At 38.2% G+C, this 27,058-nt stretch overlaps 1 protein-coding gene across 1 annotated transcript in view; it reads left to right on the top strand.

The window, feature by feature from the left end:
- LOC134531818 (carbonic anhydrase-related protein 10) overlaps nucleotides 1-27,058 on the top strand; it is a 717,638-nt gene that overhangs the window by 518,663 nt on the left and 171,917 nt on the right. The gene's annotated exons all lie outside the window — the stretch shown is intronic.

The following is a 27,058-nucleotide window of genomic DNA, read 5'->3' as shown; positions in this document are numbered from 1 at the left end:
CTAGTGAGTTGGCTCCACGTCCTAAAAATTATGGTGTGTCCACAGTCTGACAGCCCTTGTTACTGTCATCTCAAACAGTAGGAACAATCGCACTTGAGGATGGTGGCTACAGTGCATGCCAAAACGTCAGACCCACAAAAATCTTAACAAAACTGTCTTCAACCCAAAAGCTAAGAAGGGCGTAAACTTTATTTCATTAATATTTTGTATACCTGACCCCATTGGTATATAAAACAATATTCTTTTTATTTCAAATATATTTTAAAAATAATTTGCCTTTAGCTCAAATTGATTTTGTCTCATCTGAGACTTGGTCGAAACTTGGTAAAAATATTCGATGTTTTGTCTCACACGAAATAAAATTAAAATCACTCTTACGGTACCAGAAACAGGAAGACACTTTTTTTGTCAACATAAGCTTAAATTTATTATAATTTAAATTTACATTAATTTCGAAAACAAAAATATTAAGAATATAAAGGTAGTCAATATAAAATTTTAAAACAGCTGTTTCTTCTGCTTAAAAATGTCCAAAGGTTTATTTGAAAAATCTATTTAATAGGCCACATAATATTGTGATTGTTTAACGAGGGCTTACAATCGGTGTGATGAATACATTTTCTATACATTTTCAAAATTAAGTTCTTTTTCATGAGGATTAAAACTGTGACAGACAGAGGAAAATATTACTCAAACCTATTAATTTTCTGGAGTAGGCAACAATAAATGATAAACTTGACTGTTTCTTGCATCTCAATGACTTCCATGCAGTAACTATCATGCTTCCTAAACAATTCATTTTTAACCATCTACAATTTAATTTCTCTTCTCATTTTAACAGAGCATAAGACAGCCGAGAGGCACTAACGCACAGTACACATATATATGTTGATTCTTTAATTTAGCGTACACACAACTTGATGAAACTTCATTTGTGATATTCTGAGGTTGTTAAAAGCATTTAAATAAGCTTTCAATATTTTATACTTGTAAGTCTCAAGTTTGTGCTAATCTTTTTTTTTTGACGTGACAACGTCTAATAAACCGATGAACGCCTGCTGCACGCACGAAAAAATATTCCGTAATGCACATTGTCCCGTTACGCTGTGTCCCGTTACGCTCATTGTACGCTTGTGCCGCATCTATCTCTCTTCCACTCGATTGGAACAACTATCGATTTGACTTTTTCGAGGCACATTAAACTTGAAACACTCCCATTCGTTTCCTACTTTTCCTATCATCGTCCTATCTTAAACAGAATAATATAGATTGGAAAAAGTTAAATAGCAAACATGTATAAAAGTTATAGTTAAAATAATCTCTTCGTAAAAGTAATAAAAATGTTTAATTTTATGAGTGCAAATAAATTAAATTTATCAATTAAATTTTAGATTTAATTTCACTCCTTCTTTGTATCCATACAAAATAGTGATAATTCAATAAAAATGATTCAATATTATTCATAAAAGTATGCAATCATTTCATCAATGTTTTGTTATGACGTTGTCACGTTAAACTATTGTCCGTAAACCGACTTTACAGACAACCAATCTTTTTTATTTATAATTTTTGGTGTTGCCTCCTCTCGAACTTGAGTCATGTCAACACCATTCATTGACTCTGTTTTAAATTTAAAAGTTTCATATTATTTTCGCTATCAATTTCAGCTTCAGTGGTTCCCGTTAGGTGAAGTTGTTGATCCTCCACGTGATCAAAGCTAGAAGTATAAATAAAACCTACAATTTTTCGGTATGGAAACCACGGAAGCGAAAACTTAAGTAATATTTTACATGCAAAATTATAAAATTTGCTCATGCGGTACAATTATTATTTCTAACACGAATTTTGTTGGATTGGTGCCCCTAAAAATAACAAAGATTAACTAATTTTTTTAATATTTCAGAACCTAATAAGTGAAATAAAACTGAGAGAAACTTACAGTTCATTTCATTTACAAATTTTGGAGCGAAAAGCTACATGTGACCTTCTCTCTTAAAGTTGAAAAAAAAAATCACTAATATGTATGTAGGTACTTGTTTACAAATATTAAGCTGGTTTTGAGAGTTGTTGAATCAAATAGCAATGTTTTTACGTGGGGAAACAAAATAATGTTTACCTTCTCTCGGTGACGGTATTAGCACACTCTCGTTAGAATTGGTCATTTGAGCAGCGAGCGCCGAAATTAGTGCGGAATTAGTGCGGAATTAGCCGTCGCGACGAGTCGTCTGCGGGACGCAACACGCCAGCTGGCATTCGCCGGGTAATCCGCGCTTTCGCCGCGCGCGCAGAAACGGCGCTGTCATCGTTAAAAGCACGCCTGCGCGCGTTTCCTGCAATTACTACCGCCCCTTTACCTCCGCCCGACAAAACTGCAGTCTCCCCCCCCCCCCCCAAACTCCTTTACGTCGACCGCTGGCTCGCAAATTTTCCGGGCCGACGGGCAAATTAATTTTTTTTATTCCCCCTCCCCCACCCTCATCCACCGTTGATCTAATTAATCAAAACGTGGTTGACGCGCTAAATTACTGAACGAAGGTTGTCTGTGACGCCAGCGTTTTTCGCTTTGCGTGTGTGGCTCAAGGTTTAGCGGAGAGAGGACGAAAACAGTCGAATAGCAGGAGTAGTTAGGTAGCTGACATCTCGCGGATGAATAGGGAACGATTTTGACCAATGGTCAAAACGGGAATTGCGGGATGAGAGAGAGCTGGAAATATGTCAGAGGTTTGAGAGGCTGGCTGGGGTATGGGAGAAGCCCTGTCGTTTATGTTTACGCGTGTGTGTGTGTGTGATTGAGGGGCGTAGGGGGAAACTGTTATGGGAAGCGTTGGTGGGATGGGGCAGAATGTTTTGGTAGGGAGGGGAGAGAAGGGTTGCACAATTTTGAGTGTCAGCGCGAAATGGATTGCGCCAAGATGTGTATTAGTTTATTGGCCGTGTTTTGGAATATTGCAAACCGATTTCGCGGTGTGCAGGGCAAGTTGGAGAGATTGCCCGCAGTGGGTTGACATATTGAAATGAAAACGCATACATCATGTAACCATCAACCATCCTCCCCTTTTGCTAACCCCGACATCCGCCGCAGTATCAACCCAGTTTCACCCCCTCTTCCCCCAAATACTTTCCCCAACAAACCACCATGTCCCATACGCCTCCCCACCCCCTTGAGTGGAAACGCTTTCCTCTCTCCCCCTGCATTTCCCCAAACAATGCTCCATGTTTTATGTATTTTTTATGCGGTTATGGTGAAAAAAGGGGGGGAGGGAGAGAATAAACAGTGTTTGGCCGGTCATGCAAACAAACATGCAGGCGAAGCCAAGGGTCGCGAAGTGTTATTGACTCTATGGCCGGCATATCAAAACCCGTGTCGTGATGTTTAAGCTTGATATTCAGTTTTACCGTACTGCAAGTAATGCCAAATTATAAAAATTAGCCGTTCAAAAAAATATTCAAGTAAATGGCGAATGGTTCCGATTGAACGTGGTGCATATACAACAGCTTTTTTGATTAAATTAGCATTGACGTGATTCTAAGCGTTACGTCGATTAAAATCAAATAATTTCAAATAGGAGCTTAGTAGTGCAATTCACAAACGTTCTGTGGGTAAAAAAGGTTAGCGTGAAAACTAAAGAATGATAATTACGTGACAAGAGTTTTGGGTTTGATCCTAACATGCTGAAATGCTTAACATATTTTTTAACCCAAAGTTTACATTAAAATTTTCAGAGACAACTGAAATTTGTGATACAAGCGTTAATAGTTTATCTGGGTGCTGTTACACGTAAATGATATTTTGAAATATGATAAAATTGTTTTAAAAACATATATTCAAATAAATTTTTAATTCATTGTTCGAACTAAACAAAATTATATGTTTAATTTTTCGAAATCATTAAATGTATTTTAGTTGCCTTACAAGGTTTTTTTTTCGAATTTGAGGCGAAAATTCAAAAATTTCTTTTTTTGATTCCCGTTTATGTTGCGTCATATATTAAACGCGTTCTTTTTTTCTCCTCCAATATTTTTTAAGATGGCAAAATTCTATAAGTGAATGAACTGGATGAAAGAAGAGAAGGCAAAAAAAAAGAAACGAAAAGGCGTAAAATGGAAACGTAAATATGTCCGTCACGTTCGCCTAGTTCTTGTCGAATTGCGCCTTTACACATTATTTTATTTGCTGTTTCACTTCCTGCCCTTTTTCCCCCAAAAAATATTTTGCTCCGAGCGCTCTTGTCTAGCTTTTTGAAAACGTCAACAATATACGAGTTCTTTCTCCTTATTTTTTGCACTTCTCTATAGCTCCTTCTTCATCGTCTTGCTCTTGGCAGAGAAGCAGCGTCAACGGAACGATTCTCGTCTGGAAGTCTTCAACCCTTCTCCCCTTCCGAAGACATTCCATCCCCTTTATCAGTCACAGCCTTCCTCCCCCTCCCCAATATCTTTCCGAACATCCTTTTCCCCGTTTGCGACACTTGACTCCCGAACGGGAAAAATAAATCGCTTTAAAGAAAATTTTCAGTCCCGTGTTTGCACTCGAGCTGCTTAAATATTTGTGGACTGCATTTGTCGCGTCCCGCTTTAAAGCGTACTGGGAATTCCAAATACGTAGAAGAAATAACCATCGAAGTTCAACTACGAATCAAGAAAATGCGTCCACAAAAACGTTAATATTTCGCGAAACAATTTCTATGATTTGCAGTGCCTATACAAATTCCCACTTATAGATAACGCTGCAAGATTCGATGTTCAATTTTTTTTTTATGTGTAGGTCTTACTCAAATGCGTTATTTAAATGACATTTATTTGCAATAAAATTGGAACAAAGATTGCCCATACCTTGGATTTATACACAAGAAGTGATGAAATTCCATTAAATTCAGTCCATGACAAAAATAGCATAGCAGATAAGACAAAAAGAGTGAAATTTAATTTATTCACGTCCACCAAGAAAAACCGTTTTAGGTAAGTGGTTACACCACTTGTTATATTCAGAAACAAACCATTCCATCATGGAGTTTTTCGCTACATCGATAATAATGTGTCAGCGAAACCAATAAATGTTTACATTAAGTAAAATATGTTAACCAAAGTAGCACGCTGTTCTAAGATATACGAATAATTATATAATACTACAATTATGATTTCTCTAATCAAAAACTGTAACTTTTTTTTACACGCATACAGCCATACCATAAATAATTAATAGAAAATCACTGTTTATTTGTATTACCTTAATAGTTTACAGGTTGACGCTATTTTTTGTTAGTAAGTATTCTTTTTTTTGTTTATGGTTAATTAATAATGTTTTCCTATAATTTTTACGTCAATATTTTCTTTACTTGCTATTTAGATTTTTTTATTTTAGGAATCGTTATATTAGAAAACTTTTTTGTTCGTAAGTATTTTCTCATGGATTATGGTGGTGAGATTTTATTCATACCACAGAAGCGTTAAAACAATGTTTCCGCGGTATATAACTAAGCCCCAGCTATGAAAGTAGATAGAAGTCAAGATAGTTAACCTCATTCAGAGTAATGCTTATTTTTCTATTTGTTGTACTATGTGTCATTTAGAGCCAAAATAAAATAGAAGTGTTTGGAAACTGATTTTGAAAAGGTAAACCAAAATGTTAATTTTAACGTTAAGAATAATACAAAATAGTTTTAATGGGAGAGACATACACGTACATGTACAGTCACAGAAAAAATTATGATATTATTTTAAAAAAATTGTTTCAGAAAATAGGTTTAAGCGTGACAGTGACCTCATTCATGTTAAGAGAGCTGATGGTTTCATTTCTACATGTAGTGCGTCTGAATTTATGAGCGATTTGTAGTTTTTCCAAGTGCTTTCGTAAGTGCTGTAACATTAAACTTCTGTGTACAACCGCTAACATCTAAGATCCAATGAAGGCACGAAATTAGGATTTGAACGCGTGTAATGTTTGCAATTTAATAATTTGTAGTAAAAAAGAGAACGACCATCAACTGAGTAGCGAAACTTCATTTTTAGTTGGAAGCTTATTCCCCTTGCTGATATGTTGTAACATTTCTTTTTAACTATACTCACTTAACGTTGGCATTTTTACTATTCTTCCTAGTGAGTTCCTTTCAAGCTATTAAAAAAACTTCAAGCAATATCCTACAAGAAGATACATTAAGTTTTGCGATCCAATTGTTTCAACTTTCTAAAAATACACTACCTCCATGCAAAATAAAAAAAAAAACCTGCCCTACATTACTTTAGAATAAACTTTCTCTTTTTGTTGGTTGAAATGTTTGCAAATTGAAACGAACAAAAAATTCCAAATAACAGAACGATAATAGTCTCGCATGTCGTTAAATGATGAATTTTTAGGATTTTTTTTTTCTTCTCAATTTGGTAATAAACGGCACGCGCCGGCGCTGGAAGTGTCGACACCCGACGAGGCACGAGGCTCGCTACGCAAGTTTTACGTCCGACCGTTCTTAGAGGCACCTGCATTGCCGGGAGTATTTTTTTTTTATCCCTTACTACAGCTCGCTTCCCCCCTTTCCCCCGCGTGGTGGGTCGCCCCGCGTAATGTGTTGTGCTGGCTGGTTGTAATAAACCACCGCTCGCAAAGGATTGGGTAGGAATGGAGGGTGAGTCGCTGGTAGGGTGGAAGGGTTCACGGTAGGGGTTGTTGAGGGGGGGGGAAGGGGTATGAGAGGAAGCCGGGCGGAAGAGAAGACGTAAACCACATTATTTTTTTTTTCTCTCCCCGGGAGAAGGCAATAAATGCAGGACGAGGCGGTGGCCGGAGGCTACCAAGGCACACGGAAGGTATTACCAACACACCGGAGTAAAAAAAAAAAACTCGCGTCTTCCGCGGGCAATGTTCTTTGCATACTGCACGCAAACTCCTGACCCTTTCTACAAACTTCGGTGTAGAATACGTGTCCACCAGACATGGGCAATGAAATAGCAACGTGTTAAATTTTTAAAAGGTACGATAAAGTAGCAGTAGCAACACTTTGAAAATTATAAAATACCTATCACATTGAAACGTGGCTGATTTTACCATAGGCTCTATATATAACTAGTTTTAAAGTCTTTAAGTATCAGTATGTAGTCAACGGGATTTTTATAACCGAAATCGCAGCATAGTGAGAGTAAAAATTATGTTATTTATGTACTGAACTGTTTAAGTTTGGTGCATAAAATGTGCTTACTCTATCATTTAATAATTATTAATTGACTACATTTTGTTGCGATTTCTTTCTCGTTTTTAAATCAAACTACATTATTGCAAATTTTTTAAACTACAATATTGTTCTGCCTAGTTCCCAAAAACTGGAAAGCATATTATGCTGTCACTTTATTTATTTAACAATATATAATTAAAAATTATTAAAAAAAATTTTAACGTAAGACCCTACCATCAAATATTCTGTAACATCCCTGATTACGACCGGTTAGAAATTACAAATTAATTTTACAGTTATTAATTGGTAGCAATAAAAATAACCGGTTACTAGTAAGAATTCAGAGTTTTGCTCAGCTTAAGTGACTCAGTCCAACTAGTATTTCTGATTACTTTTAAGAATTGCTTCAAAAAATATATCATTGTTTCCTAAACTAAGTCTAAAAAATCGTGTTAATAATGCACTCAATTAGGTTGGCCATTTTGTGAAATTATTTTATAAAACATATAATGTAAACATTTACGTAAAATAAACGAAGGGAAAAAATTAATATTTAAAAAAAAAGTTACATACACTATCAAGCATTACATAAAATTATAAAAAAATATATATATATCAAAAATAAAACAGCTACTCAATTTATTTACACAAATGTTAGATTTACGAAATGGTTTTCTTTCTTTCGATCTGTTGGTTTCTGTTTCTGTTGGTTCCGGCATCACTTTAAAATTACTAAATGTATTTCCTAAATTTTCATGTAACTATAAATTTACTAACTTGAATACTTGTTATATTTATATTGTTACAAATTTTCACTTCTAAAAGAGGGAAAGAAATTATTTTGTTCTAAAAAAAATGTTTGAAATAAAACGGCGAAAGTTAGAAATAATAAGGTATGAATAGAAAAGAAGAAAATTACAGTTTTTTTTTTTCACCTTTTTAAAAGTTTCAACTCTAAACTATATAAAAGTCTATTTTTGGTTTATGAAAGAATATTTTTCTTTGATTCTACTAAGTTACTTAGTAAAAAAATTACCCATATAGTAATAAAAACTAAAGTAGATACATATTTTATCAAATAATTTTTAATTTTTTGATGAAAAGAATTTGAAAAATGGATAACTTTTATTTTAAAATAAATATGATTATATGGATTCATTGCCGCCACGATCCTTAAAGTGAAACTTTAGAAAATTATTATATAGTTAATTTTTCAGATTGGTTTGCATCCAATGTGCATTTGTACTTACAGTGGCAAAAAAGTAAAAGTATATAGTTAGTAATTTATCACAATATGTCGTATATCGCCTGCGCAACTTTGCTAAAATCTAAGTTCGGTCGTAACAATAAAGTCTGCTACTGCCAGTGAAACGTGTACATGAGAGCGTTTATGGAACTTCACGTATTGTGAAAAATTGTTATTATATTCGTCGTCGAAATTTTAATGCAAATTTTGCAGAGAAACGAGCTAAAAAAATGTAATTCCTGTAAACATTTCTAGTATGGGTCCTTTACTTTTTCCTGAGTCCATGTATTCATTTAGATTCTAGTTTATAAAAAAAAGGAAATATATTTCCGTCTCTCGTAATCGATTTTATATTTTATTATAATTTAATATAAGATATAATACTATTTTTCTCTCTATGAAATGTCTTGGCTGTGATAGCAAGCGATCTAAGGGGGAAAACGCAACCAAATATATTCTTGCGAGTAGGAACAACAGGTCCGAAATATAACCTAATTAATTTACTGCAGCATTATATATTAGACAATTTTTAAACTTTTAATTTAATTGTAGTTATTGGAATGTTTGTACACTCTCACAGCTAAATTTATTTGTAACAGCTTTCACGAAATGAATCGTAGCCCTCCAAAGTATCACGTCATCAAAGTTACCTGACTTAACACTCGAAGCTGCGAGAACAGTGGCGTCCTAGTTACGCCAACTAACGTGACGGGGCTTTTCGTAACAATATGTTTAAAACAAATAACGGTAACAGAGTAACCATTCCCACAGAAAAAAAAAATAATATTTTGAAACCTTTATTGTGATTATTCTCTGATGCAGAACAATTGAATGCTGGATAACAGTCCATTTGACCATTGATCAGGAACAAGTAATAGGCCTACTAGTTCAGATTAGTATGTCACGCTAAATAGCCCTGGAAATGTCTCTAGGCTTGAAAATAACCCCGTGTCCTTGTTAGACGGTGGTTTCATAGCTCGCCAAGCTTCTAGAAGCACCGCGTGAGTCCAGGTGGACGTCTGCGGACAATCTGAAGCTCCCGGCATCGGCGGGACACGGGCGTGGTGTGCCAGAAGATCGTACATCCTTTGGTGGTTGTCGGAGGGGGCGGGTGTTAAGGGTGGTGTCATCCCTCCTGGCCCCACTGCAGCCACCGGGACTGCCGAGTTCCCTGGCGTGGCAGGTGTGATTGATTGCCCGCGGAGCTCGGATTCGCGCGGCGAGCCCGAGCGGCAAACGGGCGCGTGGCACGCCAAGTGTAGCTGCTCCCGCGCGGCACGCCGAGTGTAGCTGCTCCCGCGCGGCACGCCAAGTGTAGCTGCTCCCGCGTGGCACGCCAAGTGTAGCTGCTCCCGCGCGGCACGCCAAGTGTAGCTGCTCCCGCGCGGCACGCCAAGTGTAGCTGCTCCCGCGCGGCACGCCAAGTGTAGCTGCACCCGAGCGGCACGCCAAGTGTAGCTGCTCCCGCGCGGCCCGCCAAGTGTAGTTGCTCCCGCGCGGCACGCCAAGTGTAGCTGCTCCCGAGCGGCACGCCAAGTGTAGCTGCTCCCGCGCGGCACGCCAAGTGTAGCTGCTCCCGAGCGGCACGCCAAGTGATGCTGCTCCCGCGCGGCACGCCAAGTGTAGCTGCTCCCGAGCGGCACGCCAAGTGTAGCTGCTCCCGCGCGGCACGCCAAGTGTAGCTGCTCCCGAGCGGCACGCCAAGTGTAGCTGCTCCCGCGCGGCACGCCAAGTGTAGCTGCTCCCGAGCGGCACGCCAAGTGATGCTGCTCCCGCGCGGCACGCCAAGTGTAGCTGCTCCCGAGCGGCACGCCAAGTGTAGCTGCTCCCGCGTGGCACGCCAAGTGTAACTGCTCCCGCGCGGCACGCCGAGTGTAGCTGCTCCCGCGCGGCACGCCGAGTGATGCTGCTCCCGCGCGGCACGCCGAGTGAAGCTGCTCCCGAGCGGCACGCCAAGTGTAGCTGCCCCTGCGCGACACGCCAAGTGATGCTTCTCCCGCGCGGCACGCCAAGTGTAGCTGCTCCCGAGCGGCACGCCAAGTGTAGCTGCTCCCGCGTGGCACGCCAATTGTAGCTGCTCCCGCGCGGCACGCCAATTGTAGCTGCTCCCGCGCGGCCCGCCAAGTGTAGTTGCTCCCGCGCGGAACGCCAAGTGTAGCTGCTCCCGCGTGGCACGCCAAGTGTAGCTGCTCCCGAGCGGCACGCCAAGTGTAGCTGCTCCCGCGTGGCACGCCAAGTGTAGCTGCTCCCGCGCGGCACGCCAAGTGTAGCTGCTCCCGCGCGGCACGCCAAGTGTAGCTGCTCCCGCGCGGCACGCCAAGTGTAACTGCTCCCGCGCGGCACGCCAAGTGTAGCTGCTCCCGCGCAGCACGCCAAGTGTAGCTGCTCCCGCGCGGCACGCCAAGTGTAGCTGCTCCCGCGCGGCACGCCAAGTGTAGCTGCTCCCGCGCGGCACGCCAAGTGTAGCTGCTCCCGCGCGGCACGCCAAGTGTAGCTGCTCCCGCGCGGCACGCCAAGTGTAGCTGCTCCCGCGCGGCACGCCAAGTGTAGCTGCTCCCGCGCGGCACGCCAAGTGTAGCTGCTCCCGCGCGGCACGCCAAGTGTAGCTGCTCCCGAGCGGCACGCCAAGTGTAGCTGCTCCCGCGCGGCACGCCAAGTGTAGCTGCTCCCGCGCGGCACGCCAAGTGTAGCTGCTCCCGCGCGGCACGCCAAGTGTAGCTGCTCCCGCGCGGCACGCCAAGTGTAGCTGCTCCCGCGCGGCACGCCAAGTGTAGCTGCTCCCGCGCGGCACGCCAAGTGTACCTGCTCCCGCGCGGGCCTTGCTCGTCGTCATCGTCGTTTTCGAATAGATACTCGCCCAAGACGGTGAGATGAACAATGTATATGCGTGACCACCACGTGCGTTTGGAACTAAATAGTTTGTATCCTTAATTATTTTTCTTCTAATATTTCATGCTTTTTTTAATTTACAATATCTACTATATGTTTAGTTATTCATCAAATAATTTTTCTTACTAATAAATTCCTTACTTAATAATTTTAATGAAATTTATGGCATAAGTTATTTGTCTGTCATTCCTAGCACTGAAAGCATGAAATCATTTGGTATATATTTTTAAACGAACCATTCATGATTACCGTCATATTTATTATAATAATAATTAATAATTAATAATTTCATTTTGGAAAAACGTATTTTATAATGATTAATGAATTATATATGTATTAGAAATATTCCCATCACTTGGTGCCGACCTCCAGTCGGATACACACTGGGTTACGGTGCGAGGTGTTCTGTGTTCAAGTCCCGGGTAAGGCATGGGTGTAAATTTGTAAACGTTTAAATTTGTCACCGATTAAATTTGTCACCGATTTGTCAAAGTCAATAAAACTGTCACACTAAACTTTAAAACTAGGTATATAAAATATAATAAGTAATTAAATAAAGGGAGGATGGTTAGTCGGCTTGTTGGCAATGAAAATAACCAGCCAAACATTAAGTAAAACTTGGTCTAGTGGCTAGCTTGTCTGGCTGGTGGGCCAAGGAGCCCGGGTTCGATTCCCAGCCGGTGAGGGAAGTCTTCAAAACCTGGATTGGGTGTTTGTGATGTCCCTTTAACCTTCATCCCGCGGAAGGCAATGGTGAACCATCGCAGTATCGTCCTGTCTTGGCAAGCATAGACACGTCACTGTTGTCATCACCGCGGCGTTGCTTGTGCTCACAACATCCAGTAATTGGTAAAACGACTCAACTTCATCATGCTAAAAAATAAATCATTTCAAGACAAAGGCTAGATACGAACAATTAATACACAAGTGTAGACTACATGATTCCATGCTTTCAATATATTCTAGGACTGACATAAATTCATATTTTAAGTAAGTAAACACAATTAAGTATTAACTTTTTTAATAGAAAAATATTTTTTTCTAATGTTTAAACAAAATTTCATTATAAATGTTTCAAAAAACTATTATTTTCGAAAACAATAATTTGAATTACCACCATATTAAGGAATACGCTTGGATGGGCACACGAGCACTAAAAGCGCTGGGTCACTAAGGACGACAATGGCTCGCTAATCGCACGCCTCTTCGTCTCTACACGCTACGCATTTAAACAGCACGCAATATTCTCGTCGGTTACACACCTCTACGACCCTGCCATTTTATAGAGGAATATTACAAATAAAATCTCCCTGCACTTTTCTACACCACTGGAATTAAAGTGTAGTCAATTTTTCATACCTTAAATCACACGTAAATTCACTTATTTCAGTTTTTTTACTGACCGAAAAAAAAATTTAAAAAAATACTATGAAAGTTTTAAAAAACAAGTCTAATGGTAAAGCTAATCCTAATCAGAGACCTTTAAAAAATCATCTGCAGTTTGTAAATGGTAAGCTTTGACTTTGAACTTTACTTCAGGTGGCCATCATGAATGACCTTGACCCCGACGGTAATCTTGGAACCCGGCATTTTGTTTTTTATTATGTAACATTCTGCCATTTTATTTTCTAAAACTTTTCGTCATCTTTGATTTCGCCATTTTTAATTATGTCAATTTCATCAAATTTAATAATTACACTTAGTCCGCCAGTTTATATTCAGAAGTCACAGCCCCCATATTTAATTATGACGTCACTTTTGCAATTTTGTTTTTGTCTGCTGGAGGCTGCATTCGTGAATTAGGAAGAGTGGCCAGCATATTTTTTTTTCTTGCTAGAGGTCACCATCTTAAAAAACATAATGCTCGCCATAATTATTTCTGCTTTTGGTTCCTAGAATGCTCCAGTACCGCTATTTCTCATGCACGTAAGTGTGATGTTCCATTATCAACCAGTGTTGGTATGACCCTTATCGATATATAAAATTAAAATTTTTATACTAAATACATTTGGATACGAGGTAATTATAACCATGAAAGCTAAAGCCTCTAGTATAGAAAACATACGTCTTTTTATTTTATTCAGTATGAAGGAATAATAGAAGCATCTGGTGGAGGCCAAGCCGCCATCTTTGTTTTAATACTTGCTACATGTCGTCTACAAGAGTACCCTGGAGTAGTAGGGTCATGTAATGACACATCCGCCAGAGTGTGCATGGATTAGAGTGTCTATCTTGGATTAATTTATCACGCTTGAGTGCAATAGTGCTATCACCAGACTGTATTGGCATTCACTACCTTGTCAGCTATTTGGGCCACCATATTGAAAATCGTTAATTATTATAATAAAAAATCTGGAAGAAATTCTAAAAATCATAAAACATAATCTAGTAAAATAATTTTTAATTAGATCGATTTAACACCTTACGTTGATCCTTGGTCGATCCAAAATAAGTTATTTTAGCTTAAAATTATTATTTAATTTAATACGATGAAATGTCTCCAAAGAGGCTTATATTACCCATCTACCAGCATCCAATAAGCTAACACTGTCAATTCGTCCACCATCTTGAAAATCTGTTATTACTAACCTAGAAATTCTATAAAATTGCAACAATCTTAAAAAAACTAATTAATAAACTGATTAATTTGTTCTATTTCCACCCTTGGTTAGTTCCTTTGTCAATGCTATATCTAGTAATGAACTACGAGAAATGACTCTTTACAAGATACCGGCCCATCTGAATAAATATGTTACTCAATATCATTATGCCTACCATGGATGACGTATTCGGTGTACCTTATGACTACTAGAGTGCCAACGATAAGCATAAAGATGAAATAATAATAATAACGATTGTGCTCGTAATATTGATAAAGACGGTGAGGATTTTAGTGATGGTGACTTTTACGAAAGATGGTGATGATGGTGATGATAATTACATTAAACAATGATGGCCATGATGAGAAAAATAGTGATAGTGATAATGAGGAAGATAGTGATGATGAGAATGATGATGTGTTGCTCGGCCTAATAAGAGCTTTTAGTTTCAAGAGCCATCACCATGCAGAGATAACCATAATTTTGTCGGAGGTGGAGCTTTGCATTATGATTCTGCAATGAGACTCAATTTACCGCTGCAGTTGTTAGGGGCAAAGGAAGAACACAACACGCAGTCCCTAAACAAACTAAGGACATTTTCTTCACGTAAAAAATCATCATGTATGAGCCGGTAAACCTCGGCAGGTTTGACTGTTTCGCTCACGGTAGCGTTGATAAACCGGTGGCGTGTTTGATCCAGCGACGCGTGAAATACCGCCAGAACCTTCCTCGTTGAAGTTAGGTCCACGGCCGTGATTTTCTTGCACCTGCAATAAAGATTTACTACAATGTGCGTGCTTGGCAGGAGGGGGGGGGGATGTGTTTCCCAGCAGAGGAGAGAAAGGGTTCGCAATCCTGCTGGCGTGGCTGATGCGATTACACGGGGCTTGTTTCGGGAAAACACGTTGGGCAGGCCTGGTTGGTCCGAAGGGCCCACGGGTTGATGGAGGGAAAAGGGAGGAGAGGGGTAAAAATAAGCGAAAGGACGGAGTGGGAGGAGTTTGAGAGATGGAGGTCTCGGGGTACGGCGTGAAACGCGCACGCGCGTGTGTGTGTGTGGGTGAGAGTAGGTGGGTGAGTTCGCGCGTGTATGTTCGGGAAGGAGGCCAGAGCGCTAAGTGGGAGTTATGCTGACGAAACATAATCTCCTTACGCCCGAAGGGGGTGTGGAGAGCGGGTTGGGAGAAGGGAGGGGGTGGTAAACTGGCAGGGGACTTGCCTGCCTGCAGGCAGGAAGAAAATTGTTCGCGGGAACCTGTTAACGGGCTCATACAGGACCCGGGGTTTCGCGCCGGGTAAGCACGGCGCGAAGAGCAGCTTGGTGGACAGGAGTGGGAGGGGGTGGCAGGAGATTCGGCGAGGGCGGAGGCGGCGCCCGGGCATAAGCGCGCTGCCAGGTCTCCCCTCCCCTTGCCCACGGGAACGTACACGCCTTTCCGGTAACGCACTCGTCATTCTCGACCGGCGGAGCTGCTCCCACGGTATTGTTTACGTTTATGTGTGGTTGATTTCCTTGCGGAAGTACATAGGCCTACTATTGGGTTGGGGGGGGGGGGGGGGGACACATGAAACGAAAGCTGCCATAATGTTTTCAAGAATATTTTATGCCATTAAACATTTTCTAAACCTAAAAAAATATTGAAAATTTATTTCGGTTAGGCAGAGATCACACATTAAGATATTTTCAAAGATTTATTGAGTGTACTTTTATGGTTTTAAAATTTCCAAAAAAAGGTTATATATATTTATCGCAACCAATTTTTTTTAATTCAGTAATTTCACTCAAATTTAGACAATCATTTAATGGAGCCAATTTTTTAAATTAAATGTTAAAATTTTTGTTATGGACGTAAACCTGTTGAAACCAAGATGGTGTCTTTTGGTACCTACCACTTTCTCACCCTGAACCAAAAGTTAAATACTATTAGACCTATGCGCTCGTGACAGCGGAGAGCCTTTAGAACAAGACTGATTTATTATGCTGTCGTTTGTCATTATGTGACTTTGATAGGCAAATATATCGACCTGCTCTTGAATTGAAGGTTTTTTTAGAATATTATTTATGAGTACTTAAGTGTGTTTTAATAATTTTAAAATTTTTGGTGTCATCTCAATTAATTGTAACAATATGAACTCACTGTTTATCAGACGTAAAGCCTTTTACATACAAAATAACTCTTCACGTTACCTACGAAATTTCCTATAAAATCACTTTTTTACATACCCATTAATACATTTGTGGGTGATACTTGGGTATAAACCGGGTTGGAAAAATTCTCTGTGGTATCAGAGAACCAAATAAAGTACGATGAGATCACGTTAAAACATATTTGAACTGAAATATAACATAATATTGATACTTCATGTAATAAATGACCAACTGTAGTAAGTGTTTCGTGGTAATTCATATTTGAATGATCTTAACATTTCAATTATCATTACCATAGGTTTATTTAATTTTATAGTAATATTATATTTATATACTTGTATGAATATTGTAACAGAAAGAAAGTTGTATGGTGAGAAAAATGCAATATGGTTGTATGAACAAATTTTGGGATTTCTGATGAGTTGCTGTTATGAGACGCCGTTTTTGCAACTCAGAAATGTAATAATCAACGGTTCAGAATGTTCTGTGCATAAACCATTCTGCGGTTGGCACTAAAGTTTAATCACTTCCTCTTTGCAACTGCCCTGTTGTCCATTAACTGCTAATTTTCTATGCGAGCCAGGCTAAATGATATTTAAATTTTGAGCAGTCATAGACAGAAATGACGATGAAAATTAAAAATATAATGTTTATGTATATTTTCATATTAACTGTAAAATACCATTATTTATAAACTCATTGGACACTGTTTAGAAATGCAACTAGTAGTTAAACTATACTTTGCTGTCTAGCATGTAAAACCGATGGTATATTAAAAATATGATATTCACGTATCCAAATATATTATAAACCGATTCTTAGATAACATACAGTATAAGGCCTAAATTTGTATGTTGTACATAAATGTGCTGGACAATGTATCAACACTATTTATTTTGTTTCGAAAGGTTTGTCGGCAATTACTTTCCTCTTTTTCAAAAATGAATCCCATATTTTGTCGTCGATGGTAAAACAATAATAACAAAGAAGAGTTTATGCTGCTTTCTGTAAGAAAGTACAGACTTACTTTGTACGACACAGTTAAGTCATTAATCTAAAACTAAACTTAAAATATGAATGCAATTTTTCTTAAATATACATTGTGATATTGGAGCAAGGATGGGCAACAGTTTAACCACCGATCATGGTTCCAATTCCCAGCTGGGTTTATTTTTTTTAAAATTAAAAATTCCCTACACTCCTCCCTCTCCCGCAAACGTTAGCGAAGCGATACAGTTGCGCTGCATTTTACTTTACGCTGGAAATGACTAAGAATTTTCTCACGAAAAAATTTAAATTAAATCCAATTATTATTAGGAAGATTTGTATCGACATTTAATATAGGATAATCCTTTTTTTATTATGTTATTGTGTGCTGGAGTTGCTTAGCTTGTAGGTGTAACTGCCCCTTGATGATGGCGACCGCAACGTCGACCGAAACGTCGGTCGACGCGGCTACTACCCAGAAGCCAAGCGACTCCAGACAATGAGCGCGAAAGCCTATGGTATTTATTATTGTGTGCGTGTTTAAAAAAAAAATGTTACTTAAGAAAATTGAGGTTCACAAAATTTTAATAATATTTTACGGCTGAGACTGCTTCCTTATTACATGCCAAACATTAAATAAAATCTATAATTTTCTTAAATATTCTGCGACACAATCGTCGTGCTGACCACCACTTCTCGTGGACACAGCCCGCTGAACCTTTTATAGTTTTTGTGTAGTATTTAGTATGTTACTGCGTCCTTTGTTGTATAGTCTTAGCGTTGAATGTTCTTCAGATATTTGTGTGCGCTACAAACTTCCTGTCCCTATGTCCACGAAGTTTCACTTCTAAAGCGCGTGTTGGCAGAAGCACCATTTTTACTTTTGGTTTGAATTTTGTCATTTCACCTTCAACTTTCCAGGGGCCCATACGCGGCGGAAGAGTAGCCCATTTTCAGGAGACCCATTGCACTCTTGGAATCATGCATTCCCCGTGACGCTTCCTGGGTAAAAACCAGCCTCCAAAAACGGTCTTGATCTTCCCCGTCGTAAAAGCTTATGGGTAGTAGGCATAAAATGAAGGAGCCGTTTCATCTCTCCGCGAAATTTCGTTTTACGGATACATGCACGCAAGACTTGCTTCTATCTTTCTAAAAGTGTTTAAGAAATAAAAGATATAATAATATCTATCATACACAATCCAAAAAAATGTGTTGTTTGTATAAATTAATTGCTTTCTACCAATATTGATTTTTGAATAATCATAAATATGTAGATTACATGCTGGCATATCAAGGCATGTTTTCCTAATATTTCTTGCAAAAATTTTTCCAAGGCCATCGTAAAGGATATTTTTGTAATTTTTTACTCCTTCTCTTTTTAATTAATTTTTTTGTCAAATACATAGTATGTATTTCTTTTTTTCTTTTTTTCTTTTTTTTTTTTTTTTGGGGGGGGGGGGGGGCTATTCATCGTAACTCGTTGACTATTTTGTAATCTGTTTTTAAAGGATCGGCTAAGTTTCTTGAACCAGCTAAAGTAAGGATATCGTTACTACACGAACTGTTTTGCAATGAACGTCTATATCTGCAGAACATTAAGATGGGTATCCGGATGTCGCCATTGACAGTAACGTCGCCCCGTTGCGTAACCAAAATGTGCACGTGTTGATGGGACTCCCTGCAGCGCCACGTGTCAAAACTTGACGCGAATATACGCAACGGACTCGATCCACCGTGTGTCGATCTTTCGCCGTCACGTCAAAGGAAGTCACGGGCGACGTGTCATTTTCTTCATTTTTCGGTCCAATTAACCAGAGCGAAAATTCTAATTCCATCGGATGAATTCTCGTAACGTTATTATACAGTCCACTCATTGCGTGAAACTTCAAATCAGCCGACAAACTCGAACTACCGTACTGCTCCCTACTTGCAAATAGTACTTTTTATATCTACCAACGAGGTAACTCTCTCTTTTTTCTTCTTTTAAGCGAGAGGTGTACAAAATGTAGGCGGCCTCTGCAAGTTGACCTGCGCTCATGGCTATCGATGAACTGCCCTTCTGGTGTATCTAAGTGATGTAACATTGGTTTTCGATGCCGATACGTTGTAACGGATGAATGACATGGTGGGAATTCCAAGATCGTTGCACCGTATCACTTCACAGGGTTGTACGTAACGATGACACGCACTGGATACCATGTAACGAACGTATGGATATCCACCTTTAGCCGTGTTTTGGTAGATTGAAGTGGAAAGGTATCTCTCTTGTTATTTATGTTTAATATTTTTAATTATTGTTACGAACGGAGGAGACAAGGACACGACTCGCACCAGATACTCGGGCGCCTGGCGGGCCCGCAAGGCCACTGACATCACGCGCGCATACCTTGGAGGATTAGGACGGCCTGGCCTCGCAACCCCCCTGCCCCCGCTCCCTCCTTCCTCGGTGCTGTCATCTATCCCTGAGTGGTCTGGGAGTCCCGCCAGCTTATAGAGGCCGCCGCGTGGAGTGGCGTGAATTATGTGTCGTTATTCTGGATGCTTCGAGCGTCGGGTCGGCCCCGGATGACGCGACACGTCACAACCACTCCAGTTGGTTCTAGAAAGACTGCAAACGGGTATAACAATTGTGACGCCGGCCTCCGCGGCAGTTGGGTTCCGAGAGTTCATACAGGCGAGTTAAGTGAAGTGCGAGTCCAGTGAAGAGGCAACATGGAGCGACGGGACCGTGCGAGTGCAACTGAGTGGCGAAAGACTGTGTGTGCACATGTAGCATGGTAAGGGGCGAACAACTGTTGAACCTAGCTCCAGGGAGGAGTGTAAACGTTGGACTTAATAGATATTTAATTATTTTTGAACAGTCATTTTGATGTGCGAGTGATTTCTGAACAGATATTAAGGTGGTTATTTATTTAGTACTGTAAATATAAGTAGTAAATAAAAAATGTAAAAAATTTATTTGGGCTATTCTTACAAACACGTTTTCCCCACTCGTAACAGTATTTTATTTTTCAGATAAAATATTTTAAATAAAAATACATAATAAAATTCAGAAAATCGTGTGTGCTATGGTACTTGTGCATACTGATTAGATATAACATTTACTGTTATACGTTTCTGATATAAAATACAAAAAGATGATGCAATATTTTTTTACATGTTTCCATACTGAGAGTCATAAGAAAATTAACAAAAGCTTCATATGACATATTCTAATTTTGGTTGCTTAAAGATCGAAATAAGAGAACAATTACTGTCCACATATAATTTAGAAAAACAGTTTGAAGGCACTGTTTGAAAAGCCACCCCATACCCCATTATCACGCCTTAAAGCTAAATTTTGTTCTTGTTGAAAATTCCTTTTTATATCTGGTTTCCAAAAATCAACCCTTGTATCCCTTTCACACTTTAAACAGAATTTGTTTATGATATAATGAAATTTGGCACATTTTACATGAAAAATAAGAGGAATATAATTTCAAAAAAAGTAAGGTAACTAACTGTCTCAATGAAATTTTTATAATAATTATCCACTCCCTTTTCCCACCTTCTAAAAGAAAATTCGCTAATTCTTATTAAAATTTGCATAGGTACTTCATGTTCGAAATAAAGGGAAAATTAATGATAAAATCTGATTGAAAAATACTACCTAACGCAAAACTGTAATACTTCGTTATCAAATTTTGAATACCTTGTGTTCAAAATAAAAAGGAAATTCTAAATTTGGCATACCTGATGTCCTTAAAGGAGTAGAAAATTTTGAGTTTGAATAACATATGATCAAAAAATATTCCTTCTTCTTGTCTACATGAGCTTTCAACAACCCATCCCCCTCCCTTTTTCCTACACCTTAAACTAAATTATTGTACTAACTAAAAGTAATTTAGTGTACTTAACATTCAAAATAATAATACAGTTACTGTATTCTTTGGATTTAGAAAAAAATCTACCTCTACCATCCTGTTTACATGAGATTTAAAATATCAGCCCTAACCACTTTCGCAACTTTTAAAGCAAAATATATTTACTACCTTACAGTACCTGATGTTCAAATCAAGGGGAAAATAACTGTTTAAATCATTGCGAAAAACTATGTGTATTCGTTTATTCCATCCCCTTAAATCATAATTCTGCCACTTCTTGATGAAATTTAGCATTCGTGACTTTAAAATTAAAGTAAAATTAATGCTTGCATGAGATTTCGAAGAAAAATAAATCCATGTTTTCTCTTCTAAATACGTGTGTCATAAACTTAGTATGCATAATGCTGTAAAATATTTTTCTTTTAATAAAAGTATTGTAACTGAATTTTGATACATTTTATATATTTTATTTTAAAATTGTTAGGTTTATTAATTCCAAAGAAGTATCATTTATAACTTGCATGCATAATAACAGGCACACTTTAATTTTGTTCAAAGTGACTGGTTCTGTTTTTCTTCCTTGGCCCCACCTCCATTAAACGAAACACTCACTGGGAAAATAAATGTTAACGTCAACATCAGTCTACAGAAAATCTTTCATTGATACAAAAATAATATTTTTGTGCATTTTTGCTTTGTTATCGGCTAAAATTATAAAGTAAGTTAAAACCTTCAAGCACACACTTAAACTATTTATTCTATGCTCAGTAAGTTTTTTTTTTTGTGAACTGATAAATCCACGGGAGTTTTAACCAGCTTCTTATGCCTACAATAAAAAAAATAAAAAAAAATTTATGACAAAGTTTATCTTTTGATTTTAATTTAACAATAGCCTCATTGCATTCTAAACTGGACATTTTTTTTCTATTCGTAACTGATAAAACAATGAACATATCGATGACATCTTCATAGAAAATTTATTTCTACGGACGTAATTTTACAATGGAATATTTTTACTTATATTATAGTTATTAAAAAGGAAAAAAAAATATGTTAGAACGTACCGAGTGCATGCTCGAACCGACAAGCCCGATTCTGCTCTTGGATAGAAAACTTGACAGCCCTCTCTTCCCACCCAAAGAAAAGAAGGAAAAAAAAAAAAAAAGCTCAAGTCTCTTTGACAGGGGAAAGTGCATTTCGAATTTCTTTTTGGGCGGGGTTGTTGAGTGGGGATTGAATCGCAATCGATATGTCGTGCATATCCGGCGCTCTCAGCGACCGAGAGAGCGTGAGGGGGGTGGTGGCGTTGTTAGGAGGGGAGTGGGGGGGGGGGGGAAATGAATTGGCGTCTTCCGCCGATTGACGAGATGAAGGCGAGGAGGGGTGGCAGTCCGAGGGGGCACCTAAGTGACCCACGTCTTTACGTTCCTTATCCGACGCTTGTCCCAAATGGAGTCTGTGGGAAGGAACCAGGTGCGCGTGAGGAGGGTCTGATGGGTAATGGGGTGGGGGGTTTAGGATGCCGCGGCAGAAAAAAAAAAAAAGAGAGAATTTCTCTTGCCGGCCTACGAAGAACTACAACGTGATATTTTGTGGAGCAGCAAGGGGGGTGGGTTGGTAGCTGCGTTTCAATCGATGGCTGTTGGTCGTAAAGCGGTTCGGTCCAGAGGGTTGTCTTTGGAGGTGGGAGGAGTTTGCTTCTTTGCCCTTGCGGAAGCTGCTAACCGGGAATGGAAGGGGGGTCTAAAAAAAGGAGGAGGAGCCCAGAAGGAACTTTATTCTCAAGTTCTTGGCCGAAGGTAATCCATTTTCAGGGTGGCCTACCCCTCCCCTTACCAAACGAACTCCTGCGGAGTTGTATGGGTGTGTGTGTGGGGTTGTCTGGTTGATGGGGAACATCGCTCGGACGTTAAGTACTAATGTTCCCCTCCGACTGTTTGCGTTTCCTCTCCTCGGGGGTTTTCCGCGCCCTTTTCGGCCATCGTCCAACTCACCATTTCCTCGCCACCACTAATCATTCGGGGAAACCTTCCGGAAAGGCGTTGGGAAACGGAAGAACGGCAAGTCAAAGAAACAAAGCAGGTGCCTGGCGGCACGTTTACCGCGTGTCGTCTCCATTTGCGGTGAAGATTCGATCTTTCCCGCGCACATTAGGTATTCGTGACAACGGCAACGGCGTGTATGTCATTTTTTATGCCGTCGTGTTTTACTCTGGTATTTAGTAAATTTAAACTTTAAAAAATTAATTTTTTAAGAATTTCATCCAACAGATAAAGTTATTAAACCAATCTTAAACTTACTTCGATATTACGGTTTCATCCCCCCCCCCCCACTTGATCATCTAGTCGTTGTTCGTTTAATGGTTACTTGTAAAACAATAAGCAAAATATTATCATAAAATACTTTAAATGTACTTCCTATGTTACTCTTCTCATCGATAACATGTTTTTTTTTAATTAACAAATAATTTCTTTTGAAACATAACATTATTCATTTAGAATTAAAATCAATATCAATAACGTAATCAAATTGATGGTGGGACGTTTGCGTCAGAAAAATTTCGCTACTTCTTAACAAGCCGTTGCGTAAATGTTTTTTTTATGTGGTTTAATCAGCTTAACGTTTAAGTAACGTTCGCATTGAATTTTAACTTCCACATACACAAAAATGCCCTCTTACACATGTAATTAAAAAAAAAAATCATATGTTTTACAATACTTACAAACAGGCTATTACATTTCAAGCACAATATTTGCGACCCGTAGCTTACGTTAGATGTTAGGAGACCAGATTTCCACAAACTTTTCTGAAGTTGGTTTTTGCTTCCAGCGGTAGGCTAAAATTCACTCATTGGAGTTTTCAGGAGCTGGGCACTTGACGGCATGGTAGTAATAGCACACAGAATTTTTTTTCTGTCCTTTCTAAACCAGTTGCTAAGAAATAGTTTGTAATACAAATGGAAATATGTTGTATTTTCGTACAAGACTTGGCTATAGTAATTTTTGCATATATGAAATACGTTTTTCGAGATAATACTATTTCTTACAAAAATTATATTTCATATGAAGTTTCACTTGAACATAATATACTTAAGCCATGGAAAAGATAATCGAAAAATCAACAGTTTGAAAATAGTTTTGTTGTATCATGCTTATTATGTGCGCAGTTAATACTGAAAAGTTATTTAGGGAACGATTTAAAAATAATTATTGGAGGTACTGGAACAACACGAAGTATAAGTGCACGGGTAAGAATCCGAAACCAAGTATTACTAAGAACACTTTTTTTTTTGCGATACAGTTGTCTCAATGTAGATGTAAATATTTACAAATATCTGTAATTTTAAATTAATATTTCTGATCCATTTACAAAAAAAATTTACAGTGCGCTTGGATAATTTAAAACTTTCATACTTGCGCACTCACATGCTTGAAAATTTGCCTACTTACGTAGTCGTATTGTTGTACAATACCTCTATATGTGAATTATAACTTCTAGCACACGTGGTGACCACGCATTAATATGTATATGTTTTTACATGTCCAGGAAAATAGGCCTATAAGTTAGGTGAAAGGTCGGCAAGATAAGGTTAGACACATTAATATCTGTAAAATTTGTACGCATTCCAAAAGCAAAATTCAAAGTGATATGAAAGTTGACTTTGACGGCGTTTAAATAACGGCGTGTAAATCCATGCATCTACATGCCCGCCTGGCAATCTGCGTCGGAATACTGATTTGCAGGTGTGCAAATATATCAAAAAAATAAGTTAGCCCTTATGAGTCTAATACCGGTGCTAAAAATTAACAATTTGAACTTGGAAAACACAAACTAAAGCGATGCAAAAATATTTTGTAAAAGAGCGAAAAATAACATTTATTATTTCTTAAAATACCTGTTCATAAATTTCAATAAATTTTGATTTTCGAATCACTACTGTTTGCTTCAGATGGAAACATTTACTGTTGGTGGCGGGGGAAAATGCATTCTCTTCTTGTAGATTTCAGCAAAAAAAATTTTAAATTTTTGACGTGACAACGTCTAATAAATCGATGAACGCCGGCTGCACGCACGAAAAAGTGTCCCACTACGGATGTCCCACTACGGATGTGTCCTGTTTGCCCATTGTACGCATGCGTGGCATCTCTCTTCCACTCGATTGGAACAACCATCGATTTGACTTTTCAATCATATTTTCGTCGTTTGAATTATTAATATTATGTAATTTAACGATCGTCCACCGATTTTCAGCACAATCGGTACGGTTTTTTAAAAGTAATGTTGAATATTCAAATACGTTTTGAACCAACAATGGTGTTTTACAGTTACACATAATAATTAAAAATACACCCGGGATCTTTTGCACAATGTTTTAAAAAATAATATAACACATTATAAATAAGTTTGGTGTATTTGGGATGCGTATTTGTTATAAAATCTAGTTATAATAACGAAATAAAATTATTCCCCTACCGTGAACAAAAATTTTATTAATATGTATAAACATCTGAAACAATACTTCTAACGATGGCCTCGTGGCCCTGTGGTCAGAATCGCGAACTTTCAATTCAAAGGTTGTCGGTACGAATCCCGGCAACTAAAATTTTTTTTGTACTTGTAAAAATAAATACGGCGCACGCAAAAATTTAAAAGTAATAAATATATTTTATTAAATGAATGCAAATAAAAGTAAATTTATTAATAAATAGTACATTTAATTTCACTCCTTTGTATCCATACAAAATAGTGATAATTCAATAAAAATGATTAAATTTTATTCATAAAAGTATGCAGAGGTAGATGTTATCATACAAAAGATAGAAAAATTTTTAAAAGAAATTCTTTCTCATGAATATAATATTTTTAATGCCTAACTGGTTTGATTGCAAAAACCTATTACGGCTCAGTCTCAGGCCGAATATGATATTTCCTTTTCTTCTAGATCAATCATTTCATCAATGTTTTGTTATGACGTTGTCACGTTAAACTATCGACCGTAAACCGACTTTACAGACAACCAATTTTTTTCTACTCATTATAAAATTATGAAGAGGAGTGGTTTTCGCATATTAGCTAATGCATGACATTTAATAAAGGTGAATTTTATTTATTCTCGTATAATTATTACTTCATTTTTTTAATTCTTAAGTGTTCGCTGTGGATGGAACTCTAGCCATATGTGGCTCAGGTAAAATCATCGGCATTTCGTTTTTTTTTTTGACGAGAGATCGGCAGCGAATAAGCTTATTTCGTTCGTTTGGTGTCGTCCGACAAATGTCATCAGAAATACGCGAGCCTAATGAAGATTAAAATAAAAGGTTATGATTGTAACGCAGAATGCATGTTCCTTAGATCAAAATTGTAGAGATCGAATCGATTTGATTCTGTATGTTTTGTCATGTTTTACAAGAATGAAATAACTGCGAACTACTAATATTATGGTAAACATTACGATAAATGTACCGTTTGCATCCAAGGACTAGAAAAATTCACCAGTTCAATGTGCTTGAGGATTGACTCCGCAGCGCTATGCATATATGGGAATAAATTATAGTGTTAATTTTCTGCTGAATTGGATGTCGTTTCATCTACGTAACTTGTAATTTGGTTTCGCTTTGTCTTAAGGTTTAACACAGTCGAATCTTCCAGATAAACTTGGAGCACAAGCAGGCGATGTTATAGGTTTTTTCAATTTATTCTGTTGCGTAATGAATCCGTGAATTTTTCACTAGTAACAGCGTACCAACTGCCAGGAAGGCTGAAATAATCGAGTTTAGCGATGGTTTATGGACAACACCGTTCAAAATCGTTTTCAGGATATGGTAACTTCATTCCTGTGTTTGTGGGTCATCTTTGCCCACCTTTATAAATTTTTAATGTTACTTGCGTGAATTTATGAAAAAATGATATCGAAAATAGGTTTTGTAAAAGCAAAATTGCACATGTTATCCAAATGTGAGAACCCAGAAAAAGAGGTTATAGCGAGTGAAAGCTAAGCGATTAGTCTGGAATAAAGGGTTTTACTGTGTAAAAAAATCAGATATCATGTATCATAAATTTGATGTCAAAATATATATTAATAAAGAATAGAGTTTTCCTGTCTGTAGATTGTGTAGCGCCTAAACTGTGATACGCTGATTCTCCATTTAAAATCTTTTTTT

This window comes from Bacillus rossius, chromosome 5 (assembly GCF_032445375.1).
Source record: "Bacillus rossius redtenbacheri isolate Brsri chromosome 5, Brsri_v3, whole genome shotgun sequence".
Taxonomy (NCBI): domain Eukaryota; kingdom Metazoa; phylum Arthropoda; class Insecta; order Phasmatodea; family Bacillidae; genus Bacillus; species Bacillus rossius.
The sequence above is the reverse complement of the archived record's forward strand: the minus strand, read 5'-3'. Positions and strand labels throughout refer to the sequence as shown.